Genomic DNA, 15,724 nt, shown 5'->3' with positions numbered 1-15,724 from the left:
ATTTTCGGGTTTCATAATTTAAACGTCTCACAAGACTCGTTGCGTATTTTCTACGTTGTAAAAACCTAAAATCTCAAAGTGATCGCCCATTATTGGGTCAGGAAATGATCGAAGCTGAGCGTCGGTTAGTAGCAATGATAGAACATGAAAGATTCCCAGAGGAGATCAATCAACCTTCTAGCAACAAGCAGAGAGGCGGCTTCGGGTGAAACCAGGGTTCCGTGTCAAAAACCTACCAAATTCAATTAGTTAAATCCTTTTCTCGACGAGGGTAATTTCATTCCTCTAATTCTGGGTACAGCACATAGAGTTGCAAATGGAAGAGACCCTCTTTTTAAAATGGTCAGGAATCACGAAGAAGTTGGCAAAGGAGCATTTCTGTACAAAGCAGCGGAGGAGGCTGCTGAAACACTCGGACTTGACTTCAGTATTAGGGGTGAGCAAAATGCATCAAATCTTATCTATCTCGAGTACTCACTTCTGAAAGCAAATAAACAAGTGGCAAATCTCCTGGGAAACCTCGTTATTAATGATTATAAAATCTTTTTATTCCGAAATATTGTGTAGATTAGGGTGTAGAACAAATAATGTACGCATATATAGAACCTTAAGAAATCAAGGAGATCATGAAGTGAAACTTTCTTCGATCGTTTTTGTATATTTAAGAATACGAGAGAAAACAAAGTTTTCCACTAATTTTCTCGGTCTTACGATCAATTTTAGATACAAAATTTAAAAAAAAAATCGAGTGTAAATTCCATTTTTATTGACGTTTCGGCCTCATCTGTGGGCATTCATCAGAACAAAAATCTGTTATAAGAGCATAATTAATCGTTAAACATAAAAAATAAAAATAAATAAATTACATACAAAAGGATAAATGAGAAGTATAAAACAAATTTTTAATTAATCGATGATGCTGTTGGCTACGGCCACGGAAACGGCCTGGCGCCATCTGTTATCTAAAAGTGGCAATTTCTTAGGGATGAATTCCACTTATTCACATGCGATTGAAAATAAATAAATTAAAAAATAAACGAATGGGAACCCAATGGGGTCTTCACGGGTACTTTGTAGAGGCACTATTCGGTTCCTTCGGTCTGCCAGGGGAGGTTAGAAAGTTTAATTATCCCATACTATTTATGGAGTATATTTTATATCAATTTTAATTTCATGAAGTATATTTTGTGAAAGAAATATTTTTTTAAACAAATTTAAGGTATTCAAAAATAAGTAACAATTCATTACTTTAACGATTGGTGAATAATTAAAAATAATTTTATGTCACTTAACGATAATACAGTAATATTTTGATAAAAAAAAATCATTTTGGAAAAAATGTATATTTAATAAAATAAAATTTGTTTAAATAATTGAAAATCGACCAATCATATTTAATAAATATTTCGCTAGACTAATAGTAATAATTTCTAGAAAAAAACGAATTTTCGAAAGAAAAATTATTTTAAGAAATTAAATTCGTTGAAATAATTGAAAATTAATTAATCAATGTTGACCATATTCTTAATTTCCTCTATTTCAAACTTAGGGATATTCTGATGTGTAAATTACACAATTCCGGATAAAAATACGATTGATATTTTCTTGTCCTAAGATGCCTGTGGCAGATTTTGACTTTTAAGTTCATAAAGTTTGAGTGAATGTTTACTGAAACCTTAAAAATACAAAGTATCTATAATAGTAAATTTACAAAATAGCAATAATTGTCAAAAGGAAAATTTTAAGCAAACCTACATCTCATTATTTATTTGAATTTTTCATAGTGAGTGTCCCGTATATCATTTATAATTTATAAATATTTTTAACACAAAGAAAAATGTTAGGAAATTTATCATTATAAATCTCTTTAATGCTTCTCTTTGTATAACAATATATTTGATATTTAATAAACACCTGTAATATAACGTCGTATTGGGGAGAACTAACAGACGTTAATCTGAGAACGCTGCACTGAATTTGGCTCTTTCCCGTAACTTTTTCCACTTGTGCACCCTTTGCACATAAATTAATACTAAACTTTTTCCCCTATTCAACGTTTCAGTATTTAAATTAATAGATAATTTTATGTGTTTATTTATGAAAATTGATTTCAGAATTTTTCTTTTATAAGAGTTATTTTCCTTAGCAAGAATTTTAATATTTTTGAAATCGAAATCAAAATGATTATCAAAATTCCAAGACTGCTGTGAGAGATCTGTGTTTAAGTTGCCAATTCTACAATCTCTTTTATGTTTGGCTATTCTAGTTTTGAAGTGACTGGACTTGCTTGATCTCCCCCTCCATAATAAGTGGATCGATGAAGGGCCACCTCATGACCTTTTTTTAGATCATGAAAGTGCTGAAGATAAAAGCATCATTCCTAGTCAAAGTCGAGGTTGTGGCGGTGAGAGCCACAGAACCGTTTCGGAGGCGGGGACCTAACGAGAGATGGAGAGAACGTCTCTGGCGTTTGAAAAGCGGCTATATACAGGACATCATTCGATGATTGGGGCGTCTGCCGAGACTTTATCAATTCTCCCGGATCGGGGAGAGTTGCAGAAGGAGGGACCTTCAATCCCCACAGACAAGGCGGTGAATTGGGAAAGTCACGGATGATGGGTCGGCTGGGGCCGGCAGACGACGGCGAGATGTCACGGCGAACTAGGTTCGCTGGCGGGAAGACGTACTTCGGCTCGTACACGAACTGAGGTACTCGCAAATATAAATTTCTCCCTTTAAAGGGTTTCCTCCAACGGGGACCCCGAGTTCCCTCGATTCCACGACGAACGGAACGTTGATTCTAGCAAGGCGAGCCTCTTCCTTCGCGTGACGCCTACGCTCTTCTTCAGCGTGACGTAGACGTTCCTCTTCCGCGCCACGTGCGCGGTCCTCCTCTAAACGACGGATGGGATCTTCCTCCAAACGACGTAACCTATTTTCTTCCGCGCGCCTAGCCTCCTTGGCCCTGTGAGCAGCAACTTGCTGCCTACGCTCTTCTGCGAAAAGTGCGGTCTCCTCGGCCTGACGCGCCCGTCGCAAGCGCGTCCGGCGATTAGGACGTGATTCATGGTCGTTCCGTGTCATCAAAGGTGTTAACGACGATAACGATCACTACCCGTACACGCTACGGGCTCCGAATGCGGAAGAGAAACGGGATCTGGCACCGTAGAGGCTATCCTCTAACACCAGCGAACCCTCACTGCACAAACCCTACACATGGGAGCTGGCACCGTAGAGGTTTCCCTCTGAAACCAATAAACCCGTCCTAACCCTACAAAATCTGGCACTGTCAGGGAAACGCTGGCACCAATGAACACCAAGTCGAACTAACTATCACGTCTAAACACGAGCGAAACACAGTAATTCCACGGACACGATGAAGACGCTGAAATCCCGACACCTCTGCTGAATAGTTGACGAATATTACAGGAAAGGAGTTCTCTATCTGAAAATGAAAAGAGGTTGAGTTGCCTTGGTAGAAATTTGACTTTATTTTTCTTTGCGTTTGCATCGGAGGCACAGCGGATCTGTCTCCGAGAAAAATCGTACGACTTACTTACTGAATCTAGTCTCTCTCCCGGTGACCGTGCGTGAAGCTGGCCGAGAGCAGTAGGAGCGGCGGCGGGCCCGCTGATTGTCTGCGAGACCGACAACGGAGTCGCAGCCAGAAGTGGGGGAACGCTGCCTCGAACGCCATGCGTCGGTGTTCACGCTTCGATACCGAAAATTCCTAAAATTTACAACTTTAAATTATAATTAAAAATAGAAATAATTACTTTAAAAATATCAAATTTCAATAGTCACCTACGGTTTATCGTAGTTTCATTATTCACAAAGAATAATGGAGCTACGACGAATAGAGCGGACGTTGGAGTTTTCGCGTAATTCATCGTTTATTTAATAATTTTTATAAGAAAAATTAATTGAAAATGAAACTTCAATGGCCCCTCTATTCCGATTTACTTTATTCTTCGATTTCCTTAAAATCTAAGGTTAATTTAATTGGAAAATTTACCCTAAAATTCCATTGCCAATTTTAAATAGAACTACGTTCTTTTATTTTATTCTTACAGCTATTTTAAACCTAACCGAACCGGTTGTTCGCTCATTAAATTCCTTGATTATTTTCCGTAATAAAAAGAAAGAAGGAGGGCCGTAATTATTCGTCGGGTCCAAGTTAACAAACGGCGACCCCGAGTTATAGGCTGGGTAGTTTTATTTCGTTTATTTATATTTAACATACTTTCTACAAGTTTTCTACCGCCGTACATTTCGAGTTGCCGGTTGAGCTCCCCGGTTCCGCCAGTGCGCTAGAGAAAGAAAAGAAGTGAGGAAAAAGCGAGAAGAAAGATGGAAAGGAAAAGAGATTGATTGAGAGAGGCACTGACGTACCTGTTCGAAGCCTGTCGAGATGTTTTCGTGCGGAACAAAAACAAGACGACAGGCTCGTGATTTTCCGATACTGGGGAGCTTCCGGGCCATTAAGGCTACGCAGCCACACGGCAGATGTGCCCAAAAAATGTTAATGAGTTTATAAGGGGTAGGCAAACTCGTCGTCTGAATCTCAAGAATCCTCAATCTGCCACGTTAGACCTTCACTCAGAATTGCCTCTTGGAAAATTCTGAGTGAAATCGTGTGAACAGATTACTGGATCCTTGAGGTTCTCATTCTGTCATTTGTCATACAATAAACATTTGATTGAATAGACAACATTAGAGATATTATCAATTTTTTCGGAGTCTTTTATGTTAGTGAAAAATTTTTTCAATCTGTGATCATTTTTATAATAGACATTAGTATCAAACTGTTTTAGCGCATTTTTTAATCATTCTGATATTTGTACATTGCTTGTACATTAGGGTGCTCCAGAAATACATGGCAACATTTTTTTGCATGCTGGAGAGCAACGACCTCCCCCCCCCTCCCTATTTTATTCCAAATCCAAAAAAGAAATTCTCTAATTTTTTATTTTTTATTTTTATTTTAACAGGTGACGGTTTTGACTTGAAGTTTCCCATGTAAAATGCATGGGGAAAAATCACTTTTTTGAGTTTTTAGAATGATTTTTTAGGGTTTGAACAAATGTGACGGGAAAGTATAGGGGCTTGTACAGAATTATCCAATGAAGAATTTTATCTGTCAGACATATGGGTTTTACACCCTTAACACACCCCGAAAGTTCCTGTAAACTACCCTTAAAACAAAAAATATCAATTTTTTATGAAATCGACATTTTGAACAATTATTCTAGTATTTTTTTACTTAAAATTATTAATATTGGTCTAGTGTAATATTTATTATCATTGGGTAATTAATTTTTGATTATTTGAACAAATGGAATTTGTTTAAATAATTTTTTTCTCGAAAATTTGTTTTCCGCCCTAAAAATTACTACTATTAGTCTAGTGGAATATTTATTAACATTTGTTCATTAATTGTTTATTATTTAAACAAATGGAATTTGTTCAAACATTTGTTTTCGAAAATTTCTTTTTTCCTTAAAAATTGTTACTATTGGTCTAGTAGAATATTTATTAACATTAGTTCTTTAATTTTCAATTGTTAAAACAAATGGAATTTGTTTCAATATTTTTTTTATAAAAATTATGAATATTTCTTCATTGGCATATTTATAAACATTATCTGATTAACTTAAATTAAAAAATTTTTAATACAAATTATTACTTAAATATAACTGATAAATAAATCATTATTAAATTAATTAATAATCAGTAATTAATTATTACTGATAAATATTCCTCTAGACCCACAGTAATAATTTTTATTTAAACAAAATTCGAAACGAAACTATTCAAACAAATTTCATTCGTTTAAATAATTGGAAATTAATTGACTAATGTTAATAAATATTCTACTAGGCTAATAGTGCGTAATTTTTAGGGAAAAAAGAAATGTTCAAGCAAGAATTATTTAAACAAATTACATTTGTTTAAACAATTAAAAATAAAAAAGCAAATGTTAATAAATATTCCACTAGAGAATACAGTACTCATAAGGTCGATTTATATGAAGAATTGACAGTTTTTGTTTTAAGGGTAGTTTTCATGTACTCGTGAGGATGTGTTAGTGCTGTCAACCCCATATGTCTGATACATAAAATTCTTCGTTGGATAATTCTCAACAGGTCCCCATACTTCCCCGTAACATTTTCTCAAACCCGAAAAAATTATTCCAAAACATAAAAGAGTGATTTACCAAATGCATTTTACATGGGAAACTTCAACTAAAAACTGGCACCTGTTAAAATCGAAAAATGTGTTCTTTTTTTTTAATTGAGCGGTTGTAAATTTCATGTACTCTTTCTTCAATGATACTTTCAATTAATGGTAGCGGATAATTATTTTTTTGCAAAGTAATTTTTAATTCGTCTAAGTTTTCTTCTCTAAAATTGATGTCACCTAGTTTAATTCATTTATCAATTAAGCCTTTAACTAATCCAATTTTTTGACTAAATTGATGGTGAGAATTGTAATTCAAATATTGGCCTGACCATGATGGTTTTTTAAACCAATTAGTAATTAAATTTCCATTTTCAGTTTTGGTGATCGACAAATCTAAAAAATTAAGACTACAACTTTCTTTGCTCTTATATTTATTCACTTGCTGTTTACGTCACACCAATTTGCTAGCTGTTTTATAGCATTTTTAATTGCTAAAATGTAAACTCTTTTGAGAATTTTGGGAAATTTTTTTTTTTAATTTTTACAGTTTCCCAATAATTTTACTGTACACAATGGACCGACATACGACGAATTTAAAAAATTTTGACGTTCTCTTTGAACTATAATATGATTGACTCCGAAAATTACCACCAAGGTAAAAGTTTGTTTTATACTTCTCATTTTTATTATTTTGTATCTAAAATTGATCGTAAGATGGAGGAAATTAGTGGAAAACTTTGTTTTTCTCGTATTTTTGAATGTACGAATAGTTTAGCTTAGGCTTTCTTTGAATAAAACAAATTGTGTGTCAGAAGTATATTAGTGTTTCTCCATGCGAATTACCCTTTTCTTTATTCCTAAAGTTAGACATATTAAGTGTTTCACCATGAGATGACTACATTCTGGCGGAAGAAAGAGTGAGGAATTTGGTAAGTTTCATAAAAGTGGGTAATGAGATTGGGTCCGAGCATTTCCCGTTAATAGCTACACTGAAAGATGGTTGTCAGAAGCGAAGTAGTTGGAGAAAGGAAAGAGGGGAAGACAGGTACAAGAAAATGGACGTCTGGGAGATAGATAAACTGAAACAGTTTAGAGAAAAAATGGAGAAGGAGAAGATTAGATTTATAGAAGAGGAGGGAGTAGACTCGTTATGGAAAGATGGAAGGGTCGATTGAGAAGGTAAGACATGAGATAGGTACAAAAACAGAAAGAGAAGGGGAAAAGAAAGTCTGGTGGGACGAGGAATGTAAGGAGAGTGAAGAGAGAATAAAAGAGTGTGTAAGAAAATGGAGAATAGAATAAATGGAGAAGGGGGTGTACAATAGGAGAAAACGGTAACATGAGAAGTTGCTAGAAAGGAAAAAGCAAAGGAGAAAGGAAAAGTATAAAGAAGAAGTAGAAAAAGCGATCAAAGAAGGTAACGTTTGGTAACTGATAAATAAAGAAAGAGGAGGAAAGAAGGGCGTGAATGAAAAAATAGAATTAGGTGAGTGGACAGACTATTTCAAGGATCTGTTAGGGGGAGAACAAAATCAGATAATAGGGGAAAATATAAAATTAGTACAAGGAGAAAGGGAGGTAGGGAATAGAATAACAAGAGAAAAAGTGGATGCGGCAATAAATATATTAAAAGGGACAAGGCTACATGAGAAGATGGTATGGAGAACGAAGCATTGAAGTATGGAGGAGAAGGGGTAAGGGGAGGCCTGCGGGAGATCTGCAAAAAGGTATGGAATGGAGAAGGGTGGCCAGAAGAGTCGTTGACAGAGCTGGTGATACCACTTGTCAAGAAAGGGAGGGAAAGAAGGTAAAGGAGTACAAAGGGATTACTCTCATGCCAGTTGGCTAGAAAATAAATGCAGAAATTTTAAGAAAAAGGTTAGAGAGTCAGATACAGGAAAGGGAAAGTATTCCACACAATCAGACGGGTTTTAGAGAAGGGATGGGAACCATTGACAACATTCACGTACTGAACTACTTGATTAACAGAAATCTAGGTAAAAAAAGAGGCAAATCAATCGCGTTATTCGTGGACTTTAAAGCAGCTTTTGATTCAGTAACCAGAAAAGTAATATGGCAGGCAATGAAAGAGAGGGGAATAGAAGGAAGGCTGGTGGAGAGGATAAAGGAAATTTTTACTGAAAAGGTGTCCTTTGATTCCCCTACTGTTTAATATGCTGTTGGCAGATCTAGAAGAGAAGCTAAAGAAGAAAGGAAAAGGGGGGATAATATTGGATAACAGCAATATATACTCTCTAGCTTTTGCGGACGATGTAGTTCTGTTAGCAGACACTCAGAAGGTGATGAACCTAATGATGAGAATTTTTGAAGGGTGTGTGGGAACAAACGATCTGACGGTGAACATAGAGAAGACCAAGATGATGTGTTTCAGAAAGCGAAAGACCGTAATAGATTACGTCTGGAAGATGAACGAACAAACACTGGAAATGGTGGAGTAATTCTGTTACTTAGGTTTTTGGTTTAAGGCAGGAGGGGGAAACGAGCTACAGGTGAGGAAAATAATTGAATGTGCGTGTAATATGCGAGTGAAGTAATGGGTCAAGTATGGGGCATCGAAAAAAGAAGGTTCAAGGACGATTGGAGAATGAGGGTCTGATTGTTCGATGCGATGGTTTAGGCGGTGTTGTATTGTGGAGTGGAGATCTGGGGATGGAAGGAACATAGGACAGTAGAGGGCATACATGAACGATTCCTGAGGTGGATAATGGGGTTTAGCTGGAGTTGCCCAGGATACATGTTAAGAGAAGAGTTAGGAAGGGAAAAAATTGTTAATAGACAAATTAAGAAAGTCTGGAGGTTTAAAGAGAAGATAAAATGGAGAGAGGGAAGCAGAATAACTCAAGCATGTTTGGACGAAATTCGGAACAATGAGGCGAAAGAAAATTTGGGAAATTCAAAATGGGAGGAAGAAAGGAAAAGATGAGAAGGGTTTGTAAGATACGAGAAGAGGTTATGGAGTGGCAGGACATAGAGGATGAACAGGAGAATCTATGTAGAGTATGTGGATACGAATTGGAGTCATAGGCACATGTTTTAGAAAGGTGCACATGAGGGAAAGATGGGTAGTTGAGTTTTGATGAGTGTGTAAGGTGGATTTTGGAAGATAATAGACAGGGAGTGATGTGGATGAAGAAATTAGAAGAAGTCAGGGAAAGATACAAAATAGGGCAGAGCCAAACGGTTGATCATAAAAAAGTAAATTAAAAAGCAAAAGTTAAATTCAAAATCGTGGAAAATCTTTGTTTTTTATGGTAAGAGCAAACGGAAGCCCTGGAAGATCGCTCATTACTAGAATTATTAGTATTATTTTTTGTTATTATTATTTAATTTTAATTTTAAGTAAGGCAAAACATTAGAAGATGAACCGCTGATAACTTAGATTAAGGATGGAATGTAAATTTTATGTACAGGGAGCGAAGGCTCTCAAGCCTGTAAAAGGGAGAGATTAAATATAAATACATATATACAAGTTAATCAATAACAATTGCAACGCATTAAATAATTAGTTAGAAAAAAGGGGGTTCCTTAAGGAAAAAGATTAAGATTCTATTCGCACAAAATATTTTTTAAATTCTAAACAAAGAAAGTATAGACTTGCGTAAAATTTGACCACCTCCATTTTTATCAAATGTCCATATTTTGAGACTCCCTGAATCCGAAAACAAGGTTCTACTAATGAGTCTGTCTGTTCGTTCATTAGTTAGTGTGTCTGTAGATTTTTAGTTTCTAAATACGATAAATTTCAAAAGAATTGACAGATTGGATCGGCATATGACCAAATCTTTTAGTTTCTTAATATTAAGATCAAGGACGTTAGCCAGTCATTTTCGATGAAAAATCGAAAAGCTAAAGCAGTTTCAAAATTTTTTAGAACACTGTTATAAATATTTCAAAATTCTATGCACGGTTATCAGTATTACTCAAAAACAACGAACAATTTATCATTACGTCTTTTTTTATAATAAAAGAATGAACGGAGTTATAGCACTTAAAACATTTTTTTAAATCAAACAAAAATGTTAACAATTTAAACCCAACAAAGCATGATGTGCAAAGAAGTCAAGAAGAGACAAAAGTTGCATTTTGAACACTATAAAGATTTGTATAAACAAACTTTTGAATTTTTTGGAAAATCTAAAATTTAAATTTGGTGGCACAAAAAATAATGAATGGTCAAAACGAAAGACAGACGCTCTTGAGCAGCGTTGAGTAAACACCGTCTCCTCTCTCCAAGCTATCCTAGGGTACTATATGACGATTCAGAATAAATAATTGTGCAATTCTGAAAATTGTAATGCAATTATCTAAATAACCTCTAAAATTTTGATGTGTATAAATTTTCATAAAACTACATAGAAAATAATCTCGACTGGAGAAGAGTTCAAATGTGAATCAATTTCGTGTGCGCACTCGAATGGTTTTCCACTTGTGACGCATAGAATGAAATTTTGTGTAAATATTCATAAGAATTTTCTCTTTAACGTACACCTGTAGGGAAAATTATTTTTGTTCTATTTTTGTAAATATACATACAGAAGGATATATCTTTTATTCCTTATGTTGTAACTATAACGCACAGCAGCTAATAATGACTAAGCTGAAACTACACTACGTTAATACAAACAACAACATACCACAAACCGCAAGTCCGCAAACTCCAAGCCCACAGAACTCAACCCTAAATCTCCCAAGCACACAAGTCCCAAGCCCACAAATCCCAAGCCTACAAAACCCCATTCCACAAAGCCTAGTTTCAAAAAATCCCTAACCTACTAAACCCTATTCCACAAAATCTAATGGCTGAAATATGAGGAATAAAAAGATAAACCATTCTCTATGTATATTTACAGAATAGAATTTTCCTCTTCTCTGCAGGTGTATGTTAAATAGGACAGTATTCTAAATAATCAAACAAAATTTCATTCAGATCGGTAAAGATTTGTGGCGACTAGCGAATTTTGTCAATGTTTCCCTTACGACGTACGCGCAGGATATGTATTCGCTGGGGTTTTTTTACTAATGTCAATTGTGAAGTTTGTATGCCAAGGAATGACTGCATACATTTGATGGGTATATTTAAATGTCTTTCTACCTTTAAACTCTGCAATCAGAAAGTTTGCTAAACCTCGGAAGTGTGTTTCTGCATTTTTCAACTCCTCTTGCCAAATGTTCAGGCAAATAAAAGTCGTTTTAATAAATTCGAGTACAGCCGCATGTTATTCGTAAGCGTGACTAAATTTATGTTATAAGGACTGAATAAACCCTCTCTATAAGAATTGTTTCTTTTTCTTGACTTAATCTCTGCGAAATAAATTTATTTTTTCAGAGCAATCTTGTTTTAACGAAGGAATTATTTTCTTATCTTCGCTGATTTACGTCTCCTCACTTGAATTTGATCCACACTTCAACCAAGTTGTCCCATGTGAAAGTGAAGATCTATTTTGAAGTTAGGAATTTCGGTTCTCTTCCACGGAAGTCACTATGTCGTCCCGACCCTGGTGGACCAAAGGAACCAAAAGGAGCCTCTACGAAGTACCCTTAAAGACTCAACTGTGTCCCATGCGGTTCCTTCTTAAAAAAAATCAACAAAAAAAGCAGCAAGGTCAACTTTTAAATTTTTGAAATTCGGATTTTACGTTAAAATTTGCATTAGAAACGCACAGATTAATCGCAATACTTATTCTTGCAGCGTTAAAAACTTTAAAAATAAAATACCTGTTAGTTACATGGGTCGAAGGCGGCTTCAAGTGCATCTTATTTTAGTAGCAGTTAATAAGCGTTCTGTCAATAGCTTTAAGAATTTTGTCTGGATGCTAGCGCCACGCACTTCAAACCTAAAACAACTACGATGCGATGCAACTGAGAGAATTTTATTTTTAAACTTCGCGCGCAACATACTACTTGAGCTATTATGAATGCGCTTGAAGTCACCTTCAGCAGAAGTGAATGACATTTTTTAAAAATTTCAAAGCTGCAAAAAAAAGTATTGCCATTACTCCATGAGTTTCTAATGCAAATTTAAACGTAAAATCCGAATTTCAACAATTTAAAAGTTGATCTTGCTGTTTTTTTTTTATTTTTAAAGGAGGAAACGAAAGGGGAACTCAGTGGGGTCTTTAATGATACTTTGTAGGGTCTCATGTCGGATGGGATGATATTACAAGCAGAGGAAAGCGTGGTGCTGGTTCCAAGGATGGCCCTCGCCGTCGAATCAACCGAGGTTGACGACGGGAACCGTCCTCGTCTGCTAACAGGAGTTGATAGTCTTCAGTCCGTCCTGTCGACAGTGACTACGGTCGGTGATCAGCCGGAGTCAATAACCGAACAGGGGATCAACCACCTGGATGTGGTGGTAACCGCCCCATACATGGAGCAAGAGGTAACACAGCAAGCAATTTCGCTATCGCCACATGGCTGTTTCGAGCCACCGCCACGCACCAAAAGCAGCCCGATTTGGGCCCTTCGACGACGGAGGAAAGTTCAGACACGAAGGTCACTCGCCCAGAAGACGTTGATTCCTATCGCCCCAAATCAAAACCTGGCTACCGTGTTGACTCTCGACAAGAACCTGGTCATCATGTGGAACCCGCAGAATATTCCAGACGGGTATAATTTATCAACGAGGCAGCCACTAAAAGATTTAAAAATCTATAAGGAACATCTGGAGGTCGTAGCCTTCAAGGAAATGACTAGACACGTCCAACGCATGGTCGCCGAAGCCTCTAACCAATTACGACTATTGAAAACTAACAGGAGTAGCCCGAACGATTTCTTTTACAAGCCGGCTATCCGGAAGATACAATTCAAATACCCGGATAATTTTGTCAACAGCGAAACCTTCCGGGGCCCTCGAGAGAGGAACTTCATCCACTGGAAGTTTTTTCGCAGTCAGGAATTATCCTAATATCCGTGGTTAATAGATAAGACTAACCCGTGGAAATTCTTCCTACAAGCCAAGGGGCGTAGAATGTATCTACAGCCACCACGTAGTTAACAAAACGTTCCCCAGGGTATAAGGAACCTGCCTCTTACCCCAAGCCTTTTACCCCGAAGACCTAATTAAGGGGAGACTGGCGGTGATCAAAGTCGCACTTTATAAAACAACCGCCCCGTTTGAGGGCCACCAAATTATTAATACGAGGAATCAGTTCTTTTGAGGAAAAGCGGCTTTTATCATTCTTACCGTTGATATGTTAAAAAAAATATTAAATGATTCTAAATTACCAATTTAAAATATTTTACTTTTCTATTCTTAGAAGTTAATAATTTTAAAATATGCATACAATATTTTTGTATTCTCTTCCATTGTTTTTTTAATTTACCAAAAATGTTTAAAAAAGAATTTCTTCTTATGTATAATCAGTTTTAAAGAATGTAGTAAATTCAAAGTATATTGGTTTTGTCGTTGAACCATTGAAGTTTTAAAATAATATTCTTTGTTTATTTTCAAATATGAAAACAATTATGAAATAATATATTACAAATAATTAAAAATTACTTCAATTGTTATGACAACGTATGTTCAATTAGATTCAAATAGGTAATGAGCTACACTAATTTATTAAAAAATGATTGTTTACATTATCATAATTTTTGCAAATTTTTTAATTTATTTTTTTGATTAAAATTTTTTTAAATAAACATTATTCTTGCATAGTTCTAAATAAAATTTTATTGATTCTCGAATGTGCCAAAATAATAATATAATATAATTAATATTCCCCAAAAGATGAAAGACGATTTATTATTTTTATAAATTCTTTTTAAAAAAATTATTTTCAAAAAATCTAAAAATAAATAAATATGACGAATAAATTAAAACTTCATAATTATTTCTTGAAAACAAATTTAAGTTTTAGACATATTTAACAAAATTCAATAATGTTAATTTTTAATTATTATAAATTTTAAATTTAATTCAAATACTTACCTATTTCCATATTTGTGTTTAATTTGTTTTATAATTGCTGTTCCTTCTTCTTCCTTGTGGTGTGATAAATGAATATTCACGATAAATAAAATTCATGTATGAATCGTGTATTTATATATTCTTCGTTAAAAATAATATCTGTTAAATGAAGTGTCAGCATTAATATGCAAGTTCAACCCCATTGAAATTAATTTTTAGCTTAACGGAGTCGCACAAAATTTTAATTGAATTGTAATTTGAAAAGAATGCAATAAACTTGTTAGTTTTAAAATTTCACGGCGTTTTTTCTAACAAAAACGGGTTATGCGAATAATCGAAGATTTATTTCCAACTTTCTTCAAACAAAATATCATGTACTTTCACTCTTTGTAAGACTTATGCATTCTTTTACTGCTAATATATTAATTATTTAAATTCCAAATTACTTCATTTTATTGTAAATTCATTCGCCTTAAGACACCTTCCGAGATACTACGTATCTGCACCACTGAATGTCTCCCTTCCATTTCAGAAACCGACTACAACCGAAGCTGAGTGGAGAGACTGGTGGTAGAACTCTAACATGTCTTGATTGGGTCGAACTCCCCTCTCTGGACAGGCCTGCCGTAGAGTATGTGTGACGCTTTTTCTATAAATGCTGTTGAAACGTTACGCTTTTTCGATGGATCATATTTCAATTATAGGAAAGATCACTTTTCAACGAACAATAGAATAGTTAAATTTGTAATTAAACAAATTAATTTTCAAACAAAAACAAAAAGAACTTTAGACAAAATAATTAAATTTTCAGAAAAAAAATTTTGTCAACTAAATTAATGAATCCTCGACCAAAAAAAAAACTAAATTTTTAACAAATTAGTTTCACTTTCAACCAGAAAAGATGAAAAACGGTTAAAATTCTTTGAAATCGCTTTAAATTATTGAAATTAATTGAAAATTCCTTGGAATGTTTTAAACCATCCTAAAATATTTAAAATCCCTTAAAATCTCTTGAAAATTTGCAAAGCTCTTAAAAATTCATTGAAATTTTTAAAATACCCTAAAATATTTCAAATTCTTTAAAATCATATACTAAATTATTCAAATCAATTGAAAATTCCTTGGAATCTATCAAAATGTCCTAAGATATATCAAATCCTTTAAAATCTCATATTAAATTACTATAGTCAATTAATAATTCCTTGGAATCTTTTAACATTCTCTCAAATTTTCAAATCCTTCGATGATTATAGTAGTGATTGTGTGTTGCTGAATTTGATAAATTGCAGTGAGATTTAAGGTGAGTTAATAGACGGAGTATGTAGGAAGTATGTTTGAGTGAGAGTTTGAGTGACAAAGATAATAGAATTGAAAAAGTGACCGATATTTTGAGTGTATGAGTCAGTTTGTGGATTTCCTGGGAAGCACGGAGTAATAATAAGGAAACCGATCATGCTGTACAAAACGTTTCGAGTTTTGATTGCGCTAACTGTAATTTTATTGCCAGACTTACAGTCTGTCAAGTTAAAGCGTGGGTGGCTTTACTCGCAGTCGGTAAGGTGTATCGACATGATTTTGGTGTCAAAATATTAAGAAGAGTTCCCTCTTTCA

The 15,724-nt window shown here is 34.7% G+C and overlaps 1 long non-coding RNA gene across 1 annotated transcript in view; it reads right to left on the bottom strand.

The window, feature by feature from the left end:
- Window positions 1-3,357: 3,357 nt before the first annotated feature.
- Window positions 3,358-15,724, bottom strand: part of LOC117172725 — a 43,516-nt gene continuing 31,149 nt past the window's right edge. Inside the window, exons 2-3 of the long non-coding RNA XR_004467054.1 lie at window positions 3,557-3,730; window positions 3,358-3,445 (exon numbers count right to left, since the gene is read on the bottom strand). This is a non-coding gene — a long non-coding RNA (uncharacterized LOC117172725). The remainder of the gene's footprint in view (window positions 3,446-3,556; window positions 3,731-15,724) is intronic.

This window comes from Belonocnema kinseyi, chromosome 1 (assembly GCF_010883055.1).
Source record: "Belonocnema kinseyi isolate 2016_QV_RU_SX_M_011 chromosome 1, B_treatae_v1, whole genome shotgun sequence".
In the NCBI taxonomy this organism is placed as follows: Eukaryota; Metazoa; Arthropoda; class Insecta; order Hymenoptera; family Cynipidae; genus Belonocnema; species Belonocnema kinseyi.
Note: the sequence above shows the minus strand (reverse complement) of the source record. Positions and strands in the feature narration are given on the sequence as shown.